Below are 15,550 nucleotides of genomic sequence, written 5' to 3' on the forward strand. Positions count from 1 at the left end.
TTGTATATAGCCATAAAGTAAATGTTTTGCTTTTGATACAATTATATACTTTTTTTGTAATATGTGTATATTAAAAAGAATATCAGTGTAAAATCAATTCAGTAATTTGATTGTATAATGGTGTTGTATTAATTGTATATATGATCTCTTTGAATGATTTGAAATATTTTTTTTTAAAATAATTTTATAGATAATGGCTTCATTGGCTATTTTAGTTATGCATTCTGGTTAATATGTGTACATGAATATAGTAGTTAAACATGACAATATATACAACTGTCTAAATGACTTTGTATATACTCCAATAATATATAAACTTAATATATACTAACTTCAATAATTTGTATGTAACTACTAAAATATACAAATTACAATCATGTATGAAATTTTCCCATTTGTATAACTAAATCCAATTACTTTGTGTATATATGTATACAAAAATAAAAATAATAATGAGCCGTTAATATACAATCCGCTACTACCACTATTAAAACTTAGTATATATGTATATAAAAACAGTCAATTTTGAAAACAGCCATGGACAGATCAATTTTTGTATATGTATATAAACTTAATATATACTAACTTCAATAATTTGTATATAACTAATAAAATATTCAAATTATATCATATATGAAATTTTCCCATGTGTATAACTAAGTCCAATTACTTTTTGTATATATATACAAAAACAAAAATAATAAGGAGCGTTTAATATACAATCTGCTACTACCACTATTAAGACTTAGTATATTATTCATTATACATAACTTAAAGTATGTATAAAGTAATCAAATACACAGACACATATACAAATATATAACTAAAACATGTGTGTACTAAACATGCAATATACTATACACAATTACGTGAATACAAATTTACTTAAACAATAAATTTTTGTATATTGACATCTAAGTAACAAAAAAATTGTATCTAAATTTGTGTTTTAAGCCACTACCTCATAATTATGATGTTCTTCATATCCGTCAACTTCACATGCATTTTGTTTACTGCTATCCTCTTTCTTCCTCCTTGTACAATTTTAATGCCTCCAGCTTTAGCATTGTTAATAACTTCTTGAACTGCCGTAGGGTCATATTTTTTCTTTGATCTCAATTCTTCCATTGTTTGTTCCTGTTGAACTTATTTTGATTTTACCATAGACCCTACATCAACCCCAAAATCTTGAGTTAAACCCATTGAAAACGATGGTAAATTGTCAACAATTGACATGCAATGGAATATCTCTGATAATCCCCATAGATGAAGATGGTTCATTCATACTGTGACTAATTTGAGATCTAATAAGAACAAACAATCGATTATTTCATCAAAAAAATATGAAAAAACATAAGAAACACAATACATATACAATTGTTGAATAAGAAAAAAAAAAAAGGAAAACCACTAAAATTTAGGAGTACTATGAAAATTGAATTCAACTTCGGGAGGGAGTAATTGAATTTTGGACAATTTGAAATTCAAATCGGATAGAAGTATTAATTGTAGGAGGAAAAGGTGGAATATGAATAGGAGAGATAATATTGCTTTGTGTAAAATTATTTACAAAATTAAAAAAAAAATTATACTATTGGTTATATAATAGGTGGTGGACCCCATTAATTATAGCAAAAAAAAAACTATAATTATAGAAAGTAAATAAATTAAACTATATCCCTATTATATAATTACTTAGAAATGTTTGCCATTCCATATAATTTTCCCTTTTTTTTATAACCACGTATACTCGTGTCACGACCCAAATCGGGCCGCGATTGGCACCCACACTTACCCTCCTGTGTGAGCGAACCAACCAAATCTAAACCTTAACATTTCAATGTACTATCAACATAAAGTAATGCGGAAGACTTAAACTCATTAATAAAAACCAATTCAATAACTATTATTTCCCAAAATCTGAAAGTCATCATCACAAGAACATCTACTTCAAATTACTAAATCTAAGAGTTTCTAAGAAGCTAAAAATACATAAAAGCTAGTCCATGCCGGAACTTCAAGGCATCAAGACATGAAGAGGAAGATCCAGTCCAAGCTAGAAGCATTAGCTCACCCTGATATCTGGAGTAATGAAGACTGGCTAGAGTTACTGTTGAGTCGAAGATGATGGCACGTTTGCTGCACTCCACAATTAAACAAGAAGGAAACATAAAAGTAGAGGTCAGTACAAAACACGGGTACTGAGTAGATATCATCGGCCAACTCAAAATAGAAATCAATATATATCAAGTACTATCATGAAAGCAACTATGATACTCAACATGTAGCAACAGCAAGTACTATATTATTAACAATTACCGTCAAGTTCACACATGAGAACTCAAGCCTCAATATCATACTCATTTGGGAATTAGGTTCATTAGATTGAGTATATTAGCATCTTTCAAGATTCATCACCTTTATTCTTGTGTCGGTACGTGACACTCCGCTCCCCTACTACCATGTGTCGGAACGTGACACTCCGATCCCCTAGTTCTACGTGTCGGTTCATGACACCCGATCCCCTAATTCTACGTGTCGGTTCGTGACACCCGATCCCCTAATTCTACGTGTCGGTTCGTGACACCCGATCCACTAATCTCATTCTATTAATTCATCTAGCCGTCTCTTATACCAAGGCATCATCATCTCATTACTTTAGTTCATCAAGCCTTCTTTTATACCAAGGCATCATCATCTCATTACTTTAGTTCATCAAGCCTTCTTTTATACCAAGGCATCATCATTAACAAGGGGTTTTCAAGATTTGGGATTCAATAACTTCATCATGCTTATATAATCACAATCATATAATTACATTCATGCAAGCATACAATTAAGCACATAGCAGGGTTTACAATATTATCAATACATATCATTCGCTATTAAGAGTTTACTACGAATATCGTAAGAGAAACCATAACCTAACTCCACCGAAGACTAGTGATCGAGCAAGCAAATTCCCAAAGCTTTGTTCTTCTTCTCTCCCTGTTCGTTCGTTTTCTCCCTCTCTTGTGCTTTCAAATTTTCTTATTCAAACCCTCTTTCTTTTACCCTAATTAGCATATAATTAAGAATAAAAGGTGGCAATAATAACCCCCTAATTAACTTAAGGTTACCTCTTTTAACCCCCAAGAAATTTAGTTATTAATATAAACCCACGAAATATATAATTATAGCAGGAATAGTCCAAAACGCCCCTTTTAAAACTTAACCAGAAATCCGACTCTGACTGGGATTACGCAACTTGTGACGGCCCGTCGCGCCCGCGACGGTTCGTCATGCAGGTTCGTCAGAGACTCGATTTCCTTAAGGAGTCTGTGACGGCCCGTCGTGCAGGTCCGTCACAGAGTTCAGAGAGTCGATTTCAGCACCCAAATTTCAGAATTTCTAAGTGTTTTGGGACGAGACACCCTCGACGGTCCGTCGTGCCCATGACGTTCCGTCGTGGGTTTCGTCGTCTCAGCCTGTTTTTCTAGAAATAAAATCTGCTGCTCAAAACGACTAAACAGGTCGTTACAACTCGTATCATTTTTCCACGTTTATTTATGCATTAAAAGGCCATTTTTAGAAATTATTTAAGTCAAACAATCTGGCGAAGAAAAGGATAAATAATTTATAAATTAATAATAATATATTTATTTATTCAAAATTTTAATTCATTAATTAAATCTTAATTATTAATTTTAACGGAGCCAAAGTGCACCAACAAAACTGAGTGGGAGAAACAACATTGTCTCTACAGCTGGCTTTTACATCAAAACCGTGCTTTTTGTTGACATTCTTTAGCCTCAATCCCATCAACTGTATCAACAATTTCATTAGAGGTCATCAAACTTTATGTTTTTTATTCAAAATTTAATAATAGTCTATATTTGGTTGTTACATAAAAAATATGGACAAATCATATACTTTTAAGATAATAATTTGTCTCTCATAAGTTTATAATTACTGAAATTCTTCAAATTCATACAATAATATAAGCGTTGATACATCAATTTGATGCGCGAGATACATGAATCGTTAAGTAAGATATAATTACATTTTATACATGATACACTAATTTGATGCACGAGAACATTGATCTAATACGTTGATACATTAATCTGATACGCGAAAATGAAAATTTTTAAAAATTTGTAAAACTAATAAGGGATAATGGTAATAAAAGAACATAAAGATGGAATTTCTGTTATTTTAAAAAAAATTATTTAAGTTTAAGTTACATTTATAGAATTTGGTAAATATGCTACTACTTAAGATGTGGCAAGAAACAAAAACATCCTTTATGTTTGAGGATAGGATCAAAATGGTTTGGCTTAAAAAGAATTCACTAAGTGGAACATTTAATTTTTAGTAAAATAGAAGACGAAAAATACTCAAAATATATTTAAGAAAGTGTTTTAAATGTTCCTTCAAAACTTAAGCTATTGATCTAATTAATTTTAGTGTAAAGGATTGAAGAACTAAATACCCGAGAGAAGAAAAACAAAGAGTAAAACGCCATAAAAGAATTTTGAGAAGTTGAACTTTGCCATTTATTTATTATTTTTGAGGTTGTGAAATTGTGTCTAATTAACAGTTTTTTGTCAAATCTGATATAGCTAGCTAGGTAAGGTTCGGAATATTTATGGAAAATTAATTATTTTTCTTCGATTACTGATCATAAATTTTGAAAGTGAATTTTACAAGTTTCTTTTTAAATATTCTTTTGACCATAAAAATATGCACTTTTCCTTTTACATTTAGACCAAAATAGATGAAATAGATCATCATCATCAATATTTCAATAAATTAATTAATTACACCTTTCTAAATAAATTTGCCAAATTCCTAATTTCATAGGACTGAATTAAGATTTTTGTAGCTTATTAAAAAAGAGGGTTGTTAGCTTGATCTGGATAAACTTATTGATTTGTGAAGCTAGAGCATTATATGTTAATATATATTATTTGAACATTATATTAAAAGTAACATAAATCACAATAATAAACAATTTAAAGTATTTAAACAAATATTAAAATTTATTTAACTCTCAAAACATCACAATATCACATATATTATAGTACAATAAAAATATTTAAAATCAATTAATTTTAGTAAGTATATTTATGTCACTTGAATTAAAACAAATAAAGTAGTACATATTGGGCCGGGACTTACCCTAACTTTTGTATCTATATAGTAAAATAAGTTACTAGCTACTCATAGAAGAGATCTAAAATGTTCATATTTTTCCATATATTTTGTAGATACTCAAAAATTTAATCTTAATTCCTCCACTAAATAGTTGCTTTATAAAAATAAATGAAATATAATATGGACTATGAGAATAGTTGTCATGACTCACGATTCAAAACGAGTCGTGAGTGGCACCCACACTTAACCTCCTAAGCGGGTGAATCAAGGAATCTAAAATCCAATATATATCAATAATTCAAATAAATATGTATGTCGCATGTATAATTGATTAAAAAAATCTTGTCTTATCATATCTCAATAACAATAAATGACATCAAAAAGTATCATTGTTGATTTAAACAAAAGTGAGAAAATTTGACGGTGACGATTACGACACCTAGACTCATAAAATACGATATGAATTGGAAGAGAAAACTGCCCCGGAAGATATAAAACATGTTTTGAATCAACCAGAAGAAAGTAATTCTACACAACACAAAATGGATCTTTAAGCTTACAAACTTGGACAAAAATTAATTATATTGCACTTGGAATAATAGTTAGTTCCGTGGTTGATGACCTCTACATGAATGAATGGAATGTCCTACTGATCATGTTATGTGGGTATATCTGCGAGGAACATATGAGGATATGTTTGTAACCCGCATCCGACAGTTGACTATCAAATATGACACTAACAAAAGTGTCATGATTCGATACCAAACAACACCTTAAGGTGATGCCAAATATGATAGCTCAACTTGAGAGTTTTGGTCATCTTCTTTTAGACGAGCAACAAGTTCGGACAATGATTCTATCTATTCCTAATAATTGGGTTCATTTGAAGGTTAACTTCACCCATAATGATAGCATCAAAATATTTTATGATGTTGAGCGTCTTGGTGCTGCTAAAACTACTTTTAATTTCTTTGTAACAGAGTCAAGCAGTACAAAATCTTCAGGCTTCAAGCACAACAAAATTTGAAAAATAAATGAGAAAGACAAGAATACTAGAGAAGGACAATCTAAGAAAAAATAAGAAGCTAAATTCTAAGAAAGAAAAAAGATTTTTCAAGAAGAAAAACAATGGCAAAATAAATTGTTATAATTGCCAAGTGTTGGGGGCATTTTGCTAGTGAATCAACTAACCCGAAAAAATCAGCATTTCTAAATTCATATCTGAGCACATCATATGTTTCTAACACTTCTTTACTAACTAAATCTTATTCAAAGTGGATTGTAGACTCAGAATCTTTCGATCATGTAAGTTGAAATCGAGAAACATATGTGGGTTTCGTCGAGTTTCATTTAAATCAAGGTGGATCAACATATGCGAAACTAGAAGACGAAGGGATAGACACTTGCAAAATATACTAGAGTGGTGGTCGTTCCTTGATGTTGACGTCCTATATGCTCCAGAGATTCTACAAAACTTAATATATGTGTCTGTTCTTTTATAAGTTGGTTTTGATTATTTTTTAGTCGCAGTGGTATTATAATTACTCTAGATAATATTTTGTATAGTTTTGAACTTTTTGTGATCACTTTATTATTTTAGATTGTAATCCTTCAACATATGACTATTATATTGAATGTTGTGTAATGACATGTTGTTCAAGTAACAATGATAATGTAATTACATGACATGCAAGATTAGGTCACATAAGGTAAGATAGGTTGGCAAAAAAAGAACACTTAGGTTTTTTCATAAAAATTGATATGTCAAGTTGTGAAAATTATTTTGCTAGAAAGATTACGCATAAACTATTTGAGAAGGCTAATAAAAAAATTAAGTCTCTGCTTCAATTAATTCTTTAGATATTTGTGGTCCAATGAATCTGAAAGCAAGGTCTGGTGCTATATACTTCATTACATTTATTGGTGATTTCATTCGTTTTGATTATGTCTATTTGGTTTATCATAAATCTGAAGCATGCGAGTGCTTTAAAAGATATATGAACGAAGTTGAAAATTAATTAGATAAAAGAATAAAGGCTTTAAAAACTAACTGATGACATAAATATTTGTAAAAATAATTTGAAGAAGTATGTGTTGAAAAAGGTATTATCAAACAATGAACTACTCCTTATACACCTCAGTGAAATGGTGCAAGTAAAAGAAGGAACATGACATTATTGGACATGACAAGATTAATGATGGCAAAGACGAATTTGTCTATCTCTTTCTAGCTAAATGATTGATTTCGACTTACATATTGAACAAAGTGCCTTATAAATCAGTTTCTTCCACTCCTTATGAATTTTGAACTGGTCACAAAACAAATCTGAATGATCTACGACCGTGGGGTTGTGCAACATATATAAAAAATCGCTTTAGTAAGTTATATAAACTAAGTCTAAAAGAAAAGAAATGTGTCTTTATAAGGTATTGTGAACACTCCAAAGGGTATGTGTTCATCAACGAACTAGAGAGTGAAAGTATCATTGAAATTGTATCACGAGATGACAGATCTTGAAAAATAATTTTACCAAAAAGGGTGAAATAGATAAAGTTGAGCCTCTCTACAAAATGTGAATTCAGATGCATCAGATATACTTGATAATTCAATGGATCAAAAAATGATATTTGGTCGAAGTTGGATTTATAAATCCCAAAATTCTATAGAGGAATATTAACTTCAAATACGTAAGAGTACAAGAAAAGATGTACTTAAATAATCTTATGAGATTGAGGATTATGTTTTATCGATATCTCCTACAGAATTGGATGAACCTAATTCTGAGACTTAGACCTTATCGAGCCCTAATAGAGATGAATGGTTAAAAATGATTTAGAGTCCTTGAAAATCAATAAAGTTTTGAATTTAGTTGATTTTCCTAAGAAACGTAAAACTATAGAGAATAAATGGATGCACAAAGTTAATCGCAAATATAATAGATCAATAGAAATACACAAAGCATGATAGATGGTACAATGATTTACTCAAGAAATTAGACTAGACTATGAGGAAATATTTTCACCGATTGTGAAGTTTACTTGCGTACGATTACTCTTAGCTATTTTTGCACATTTAGATGTAGAATTACATCAAATGGAAGTGAAGACTGCTTTTTTCAATGGAGAATTAAACGAGTAAAATCTACATGGATAGTAGGTTTCCCTGTTAAAAGTCAATAAAAGAAAGTTTGTAAATTGAAAAGATCAATTTATGACCTAAAGAAATCTTCAAGGCAGAGGTACCTAAGATTTCATAAGGAGGTGATGTCATTTTATTTCACCATAACCGATGAAGACCGTTGCATCTATGTGAAAAAGTCCAATTAAAATTTTGTAATTCTTTCACTTTACATAAATGATATTTTATTAGCTAGAAATAATTTAAAGTATGTTAAAACTGTCAAGTCATGACTTTCAAAATCATTTGATATGAAAGATATAGGTGAAACATACTATATATTGGCTGTTAAGATTCAAAGAGATCGCTCCAAGAAATTTTTGAGTTTATCTCAAGAAACTTATATAAAGAAAAGGAAGACATGTCACGGGTTCCTTATTCTAGTGTTGTCAGGAGTTTGATGAATGTTATGATGTGTACTCTCCCCAACATTTTTTATTTGTGAATCTAGTTAGAAGATATCAATCTTGGAAGTGATCATTCGAAAACAGCGCAGCAGATTATACACTTTGTTATAGTGGATCTAATTTATTCATAAGAGGTTATATCAATGTTGATTGGGCTAGTGACAAGAATGATAGAAAATCAACATTTGATTATGCTTTTATACTAAATGATAGTGCTATTTCATGAAAAAGTAAGAAACAAACTTGCACAACTCTTTCAACTATGGATCTAAATTCGTGACTTATGTGTCTGCAGTACAAGACGATGTTTGGCTAAAGAGATTTTTCGAACATTTGAGTATTGCAAAGAATTCTAAGGGTCCCTTTGATTCTATATTTTAATAGTCAAGCGACAGACCGATTACGAAGGATCCCAAATATCACAACAGACCGATTACATTGGCATCAAGTATAACCTTGTAAAAGATGTAGTGACAGATTGAGAAATAACTTTACAATACATCCATACATGTAAAGTGATAGCTAATCCTTTTACGAAGGCCATTTCTAGATGCTTCTTTGGAAAACATGTTAAGGTTCTAAGTTTACATAGAATATGATGATATTTTAGTATTATAAAATAACTTGATTGTTATAATAGTCTCTTCAATATAATACTATTGGATTTATATTCAATATAATATTCATGTGATGATTTATAAGAAATAAAGTATGTCGATCACATTTTGTGATTGGCTCTCTCACACGAGCAATTACCTCATACATCGAAAAATGTAAAGAGATGAGTTTCACCATCATATTATGACTTGTTTTATGAGCCGGACAAAAATTTCTCTAAGATAAAATGTATTTTAGGATCATTAAAGAGAGAAAGTTGGGTTAAACACTTGGAGGTGTTTAGACCAAAGTCTGTACAATATTAGATAATCAAAAGAATGAGACATATACACCGGTATAAGGTGAGAAAATTGTAGCACGTGTTTCATACCACGTGTATCAAGCGATCAACGAGTCAATGAAAGAATATTTCTCTCTTCTTCATTGTGTGAGGCCCCAAAAAGTTAAAATGACTTTTCAATGAAATACTCTTTGACCTTTTGTTGTTTCTTAATGCCTCAATCTATATTGCTATTTTAGTATGTTACTTATAGCCATGAAAGATTAGACAATGCAGTTGAATAGGAACAGATAGATTCGAGCAGAAAGGAATTGAAAGACAATTAGTTGAATAATAAACTTGTTGTATATACAAGCCTGTTATTGCACTAATCGTATTTATATTGAGTGTAATTATGTGTATAAAGTTAAACATAAACTCAAGCTAACCTCTTTAAGAGAATGAGTGATCAAATAAGTAACTAATGAAGTAGTGAACAAAGTCTGGGATGTTGTGAGTAATAATATTCTTATATAAGTAGTGAATTCATTCCACGTGTGATTGAATTCCTATGTGGTGCTTGTAAAACCTTAAGAATAAGCTCTTGATGCTTAAATATGGTACGAACTATTTTTCATATGAATTGTATGTCTAGTTCACGTTGTGCTGGCTTGTCCACCATGTGCGAAGTGAGAGATGTAAGTTTTGGGTTGTTGATCGCCCATATGGACTGACAAGAACCCCAACTTGTGATCTGTAAAGAGATAAGTATTAATTTAAAATAAGGGATAAAACAATAATGTAACTGTTCCAACGTAAATAAATCCTTATTTCAAATAGATGTTTTTCGCTCTTAAAATGAACAGGATGAAGAACAGTAAAAACTCAAAAAGAGAATAATAAATCTTCTTAGATTAAAAAAAATATTTAGTTTGTGAAACACTGTTTTTATTTCCTACTGATGCAAATAAGGTTTTAGAACAAATCTTTCGATTTGTAAATTTTATTCCTTGCAACGATCAAAGCACACAAATATTGTACCAAATGTTATTTAAATTCTATTAGTTTCCAAAATAAATAAATAAAATAATAAAATCATCTCATTTGCTTTGTTTATTTATTTTTATGTTTATTTATTTTTACAATAGATTTTTTTATTTTATCTTGATCGGTTAAATCTATATATCTTAGGCAATTATGAAAGAGTTGAATTTCATTAGGACACACAGAAAAAAGTTGTAAATTCAAAATAATGTTTTCGTTTATTTATGATATTATTATGCTATCATTTTTGTTATTTCTGGTTATAAACCCAATTATATCAATAGCTTATCATATTAATATCGGAATCAACATAAACAGAAAATGCATCAAAGGTACTCCCTCTTTTCCTTCTTCCTTGTCCAATCTTAACTTTTTATTTATCATTTTTGATAAATCGAAAAATAGATCATTATTAATTTCATCTATTATATTCATAATTTATTTGCAGATTTAATGCTTTTCCGATTATACCAAACAGACAAATATCATATAATAAATTGCTAGCTACTTGCAAGTCAACCTTCTCCATATTACTTGAACAAAAACAAAATCCCCCAACAAATATTGTTTCTTATAAATGAAATTAAATAAAACACAGACCTTTGAGTATTAAACTAGACAACTATGATATTTTATAAATAGTTGCACTCGCCTTTCCTTAAAAACTCTACGCGTCCTATTAGAGTAAAGCATGCTCTCGAAAAGGATTAACAAGACCAGATACATCGACAAAATTGAGTAGGTAAAGATGGGTCACTCCAACAGAGAGCTTTGACACTTAAACCGTGTCGATTTTGACATTCGTTCCAGCATTGCACCCCAGGCTCGCTTCCTTCGCAGTCTATTGTCACCCACGGCAGCCCTTCGCTACATTCTTTAGCCTCAATCCCTATAACACATCAACAAAATTTCGTTAACATCTCGTCTAAATTTAAATGACATAATTTGATCACATGTCAAGTTTTAATACCATATATAGAAAAATATGGACCGGAGTATTATTTTTTAAAAATAACAACATATTCAATGAATTTCATAAAGTAAGATATCGAGAGAGTAAAGTGTAAACATATTTGTTGACCATGTTAGCGATAAAGAAATTGTTTATGATAAACTTTCGTCTCAATAACAAATTCCAAATTAAAATGAGGAAATAAAAACAAATTATTTTTTAAATAAAATAAAATTGAGACACTTATATTAAAAGTGAGGAATTGCAAAATACCTGAGAGAAGGAATGCAATGAAAAGAATGGCATAAAGATATTTTGAGACGCTGAACTTTCTCATTTTTTTTTTTAAAAAAAAAATATTGTGAGGTTATGAAATTGTGTCTTATTAACACTTCTTTCTCTTCATTTATAGTAGAGTTATGGGAATATATATGGAAAATTAATATTACTTGTATATTTATTTTGTGAGTTTTTGATTTAGTGATCATTCATTCGTATCAAATCTTCACTTTTCCCTATTTATTAGGGTATGCCATTTACTTAAGCAGATCATTTGATAATCTTTGGAAGATAAATGCTAAATAACCAGAAAGTTTGGTCAGAATTTAGCTAGAAATTTTTAAAAAAATTATAATATTTTTTAAAAATAAAGTGATTTCTTTTTTTTTTTAATTAAAATGTATTAAAGTTATAAGAATAAAATATTTAAAAAAGTAAAATAATATAGGTAAAATACCATTTTGATTAATTTTTCTTGCCAAAATGATTTTTTTAATATCACCTATTGTTATTTCTGCTTCTTTTAGTCTTGAAAATTGAGTATAATTATATCATTTCACATTTTTACTTAAATCAAAAAAAAAATAATGAATATATTCATAAAAGAGGTTTTACCTTCTTGAAAAAAATTTAACTTTCTAAATAAATTAAGGATATGATAGGTAAAAGATATTATGTTTTATAAGTTATCAAAAATTATAAATAAAAAAGGAAAAAGACTCAAATATGTCATCGAACTTTTAGAAAAGGATTATTTATGTCATCAGTTAAAAGTTTGGCTCATTTATGTCATTACTGTTAAAGAAAAGGCTCATTCATGCCATTATATTTATGGTGGTTTTGCAAAACCATTTTTGACACGTTTCCAATTATAATTCGGTCATGTCATATTATTAATTTAAAAAAATAATTCAATTTTTATTTAGAATTTTTATTTTTTTATTTAAAAAATTGATGACGTGGCCAGTGATAATTCGGCCAACTCATCAATTTATTTAATAAAAAATAATTAATTCAATTTTTTTTTTCCAAAATTGTGATTTTTTTTATTAAAAAAATTGAAGACGTGGCCGAATTATAATTGGCCACATGTCAAAAATGGTTTTACAAAATCACCGTTAAAAAATAATGGCATGAATGAGCCTTTTCTTTAACGATAATAGTATAAATGAGCTAAACTTTTAACTGATGACATAAATAAACCTTTTTCTGAAAGTACAATCTACAATGACATATTTGAATCTTTTCCCGATAAAAAATCAAAATTGAAAGGATTGAATAAAGTAACATATATTTGGAGATGTTATACATTAAATGTGAATATCATATATTATTGATTTACTGTTTTTGAGATAGGAAAATATTTATCCTACATATAGTACCCACTTGGTTTCGACCATGGATCATCTCAATAGGTTTCGCTATATGAAATAATTTAGAGTTAGTTTGGTATGATTGATAATCTTTTTTTGTGTTCGATTGAAAATAAATTTAGAAAATTTTAGGAAAATAAATTCTTATATAAATTATAGTTTATATTAATTATCTATATCCACCTTTGGTATAAACCCCTCCCCCCTCTCCTCCCTCAGAGAACCCCCACTCCACTACCCCACAACCTCCCATGCAAATGTTAATAGTCTTCTTAAATTATATATAAATATTTTTAAAATAATATCTTTTATTTATTTACCAAAAATATAAATAAAACGAGTAAGAAAATCAATCACATACTCTTTTAGGAAAAAAAATCTCCATGAAAGCATTTTTGATTACCCCAACACACTCGAAGGGGCTAGATTATGGCTTGTGGTCCAAAATATTTTTAAAAAAAAATTAAATCAATTCTCATTAAACAAAAAGATAAATAAAGTCCCAAATCAAAAAATCTATTCTTTTCTAAGTGTTTTATTTTTCTTTTTTATTTCCATTGACTAAATTTAGTTAACAAAAAGATAAATAAAGTCCCAAATCAAAAATTCTATTCTTTTCTAAGTTTTTTATTTTTACTTTTTATTTTCATTGACTAAATTTAGTTTGATCGATGAGATATTCGTTTTTGTTTTTATATAATATTCGTTTACGAGCGTAATAGAAATTGTAATTATTGCGTATAGATTTCTTTCTCATAATTAAATCCTTGTCTATAAAAGATAGTGTTTAATTTTCCTTTTTCTTTCTTCTATTATGTACCGAAAATTAGCTTATTGCGCAGATAATATTTGAATTATTTCATTCTTATTTTAGATATCCGTACGAATATTCCAAGTGTTTGGCACTAATGATGATTGTAATCCGGTCACGTCCAAAAGTATCTTACTAGGGGTCTCGGTTGTTGTTTCCCTGGACCCGGGATCAAGAACCAATCTATAACCTCGCAAAAAAATTATGTATATAATGTTGGGTTGATTTAGTCTCAAATTGACTTTTTTAATTAAAAGCAAATCAATTTAATTATAGTCAGTTTTGTTTTTTCAATACCAAATCAAGTTAAACTAAATCATTAATTATTTTTTATATTTGAGTTGATCTATGATTTATTTCAATTTTTCAATTGAATTTGATACACCCCTAGTACCACATATAAACATAAAAGTATTGTAGTAGTACTTTAGTATTTTAGGGATTAACAAGGACAACCACACCGCCAAAATTGAGTGGGTAAAGGATATGTGAATTTTGAAACTATCAAGACGAAATTATCAAATAGAAATACTACAAATAATCAATAAACTAAAAATAAATTAATGATTTTATTAGATTAAGTAGATAGGTATGTTTAATTTTTTTTTTTTTATGATGTCCTTGATGTAACGAGAACTGATAAATAAATAATAATATTTTTATCCCCAAATTCAAACCATCATCAAGGCTCAAATCATTATTTCAAATAAAACTCAAGAAACGTACAATCACACCATCTACATAAAACTCACATTTCTGTGCAATCGATATCGAATTTCGATATATTAAATCTTAATCATTAATTTTAACAGGGCCAAGTACACCAACAAATCTGAGTGGGTATACCAATAATGTCTCTACAGCTGGCTTTGACATCCATACCGTGCCTTTGTTGACACGCTACCCAGCAGTTGCCCTGCGCCACCTCGCCTCGGCAATGCGTTGTCACCCACGGCAGCCCTTCGTTACAGTCTTTGCCCTCGATTACATAAACTATGTCATCGTAGAAAAAATAATTTAATTTACCTTCAAAACTTAAACTAATATTGATCTAGTCGATCAATTATAATTAACATTGATGAAAAATTAAATACCTGAGAGAAGAAACACGATAGCACAAAGAGATTTTGTGATGCAAAGCTTTGCCATTGATCTAATATTTGAGATTGTGAAAATGTGTCTGTTTAAGCTTCTTTCGCTTCATTTATATATAGGCAGTGTTTATACTCCATAATGCTAAAGATTTTTTTTCATCTTTATCTTTAATTAACGCAATCCAAATATTAAAAATTACAAATTTTAGTATTCAAAAATTCAAATTTCAACTAAAATTAATGACCAAATTAAGCATAATTGTCCGTGAATGAATTTAACCATAACCATAATTGCCCATAAATGGACAAATGGGAATTAAAGAGCCTAATGAATTATCCATAATTGCCTATTCATGGGTTACGCTCAATATTTTGATGTTTGAAACGTTTATGGAA

The 15,550-nt window shown here is 29.2% G+C and overlaps 1 long non-coding RNA gene across 1 annotated transcript; it reads right to left on the minus strand.

The window, feature by feature from the left end:
• Window positions 1-14,742: 14,742 nt before the first annotated feature.
• Window positions 14,743-15,349, minus strand: LOC104648400 (uncharacterized). The gene is made up of 2 exons (XR_742401.4): window positions 15,155-15,349; window positions 14,743-15,053 (listed from the first exon to the last, which is right to left on the minus strand). It is a non-coding gene; the product is annotated as an uncharacterized lncRNA (long non-coding RNA).
• Window positions 15,350-15,550: the final 201 nt, after the last annotated feature.

The sequence above is a fragment of the Solanum lycopersicum genome, chromosome 7 (genome assembly GCF_036512215.1).
Source record: "Solanum lycopersicum chromosome 7, SLM_r2.1".
Taxonomy (NCBI): domain Eukaryota; kingdom Viridiplantae; phylum Streptophyta; class Magnoliopsida; order Solanales; family Solanaceae; genus Solanum; species Solanum lycopersicum.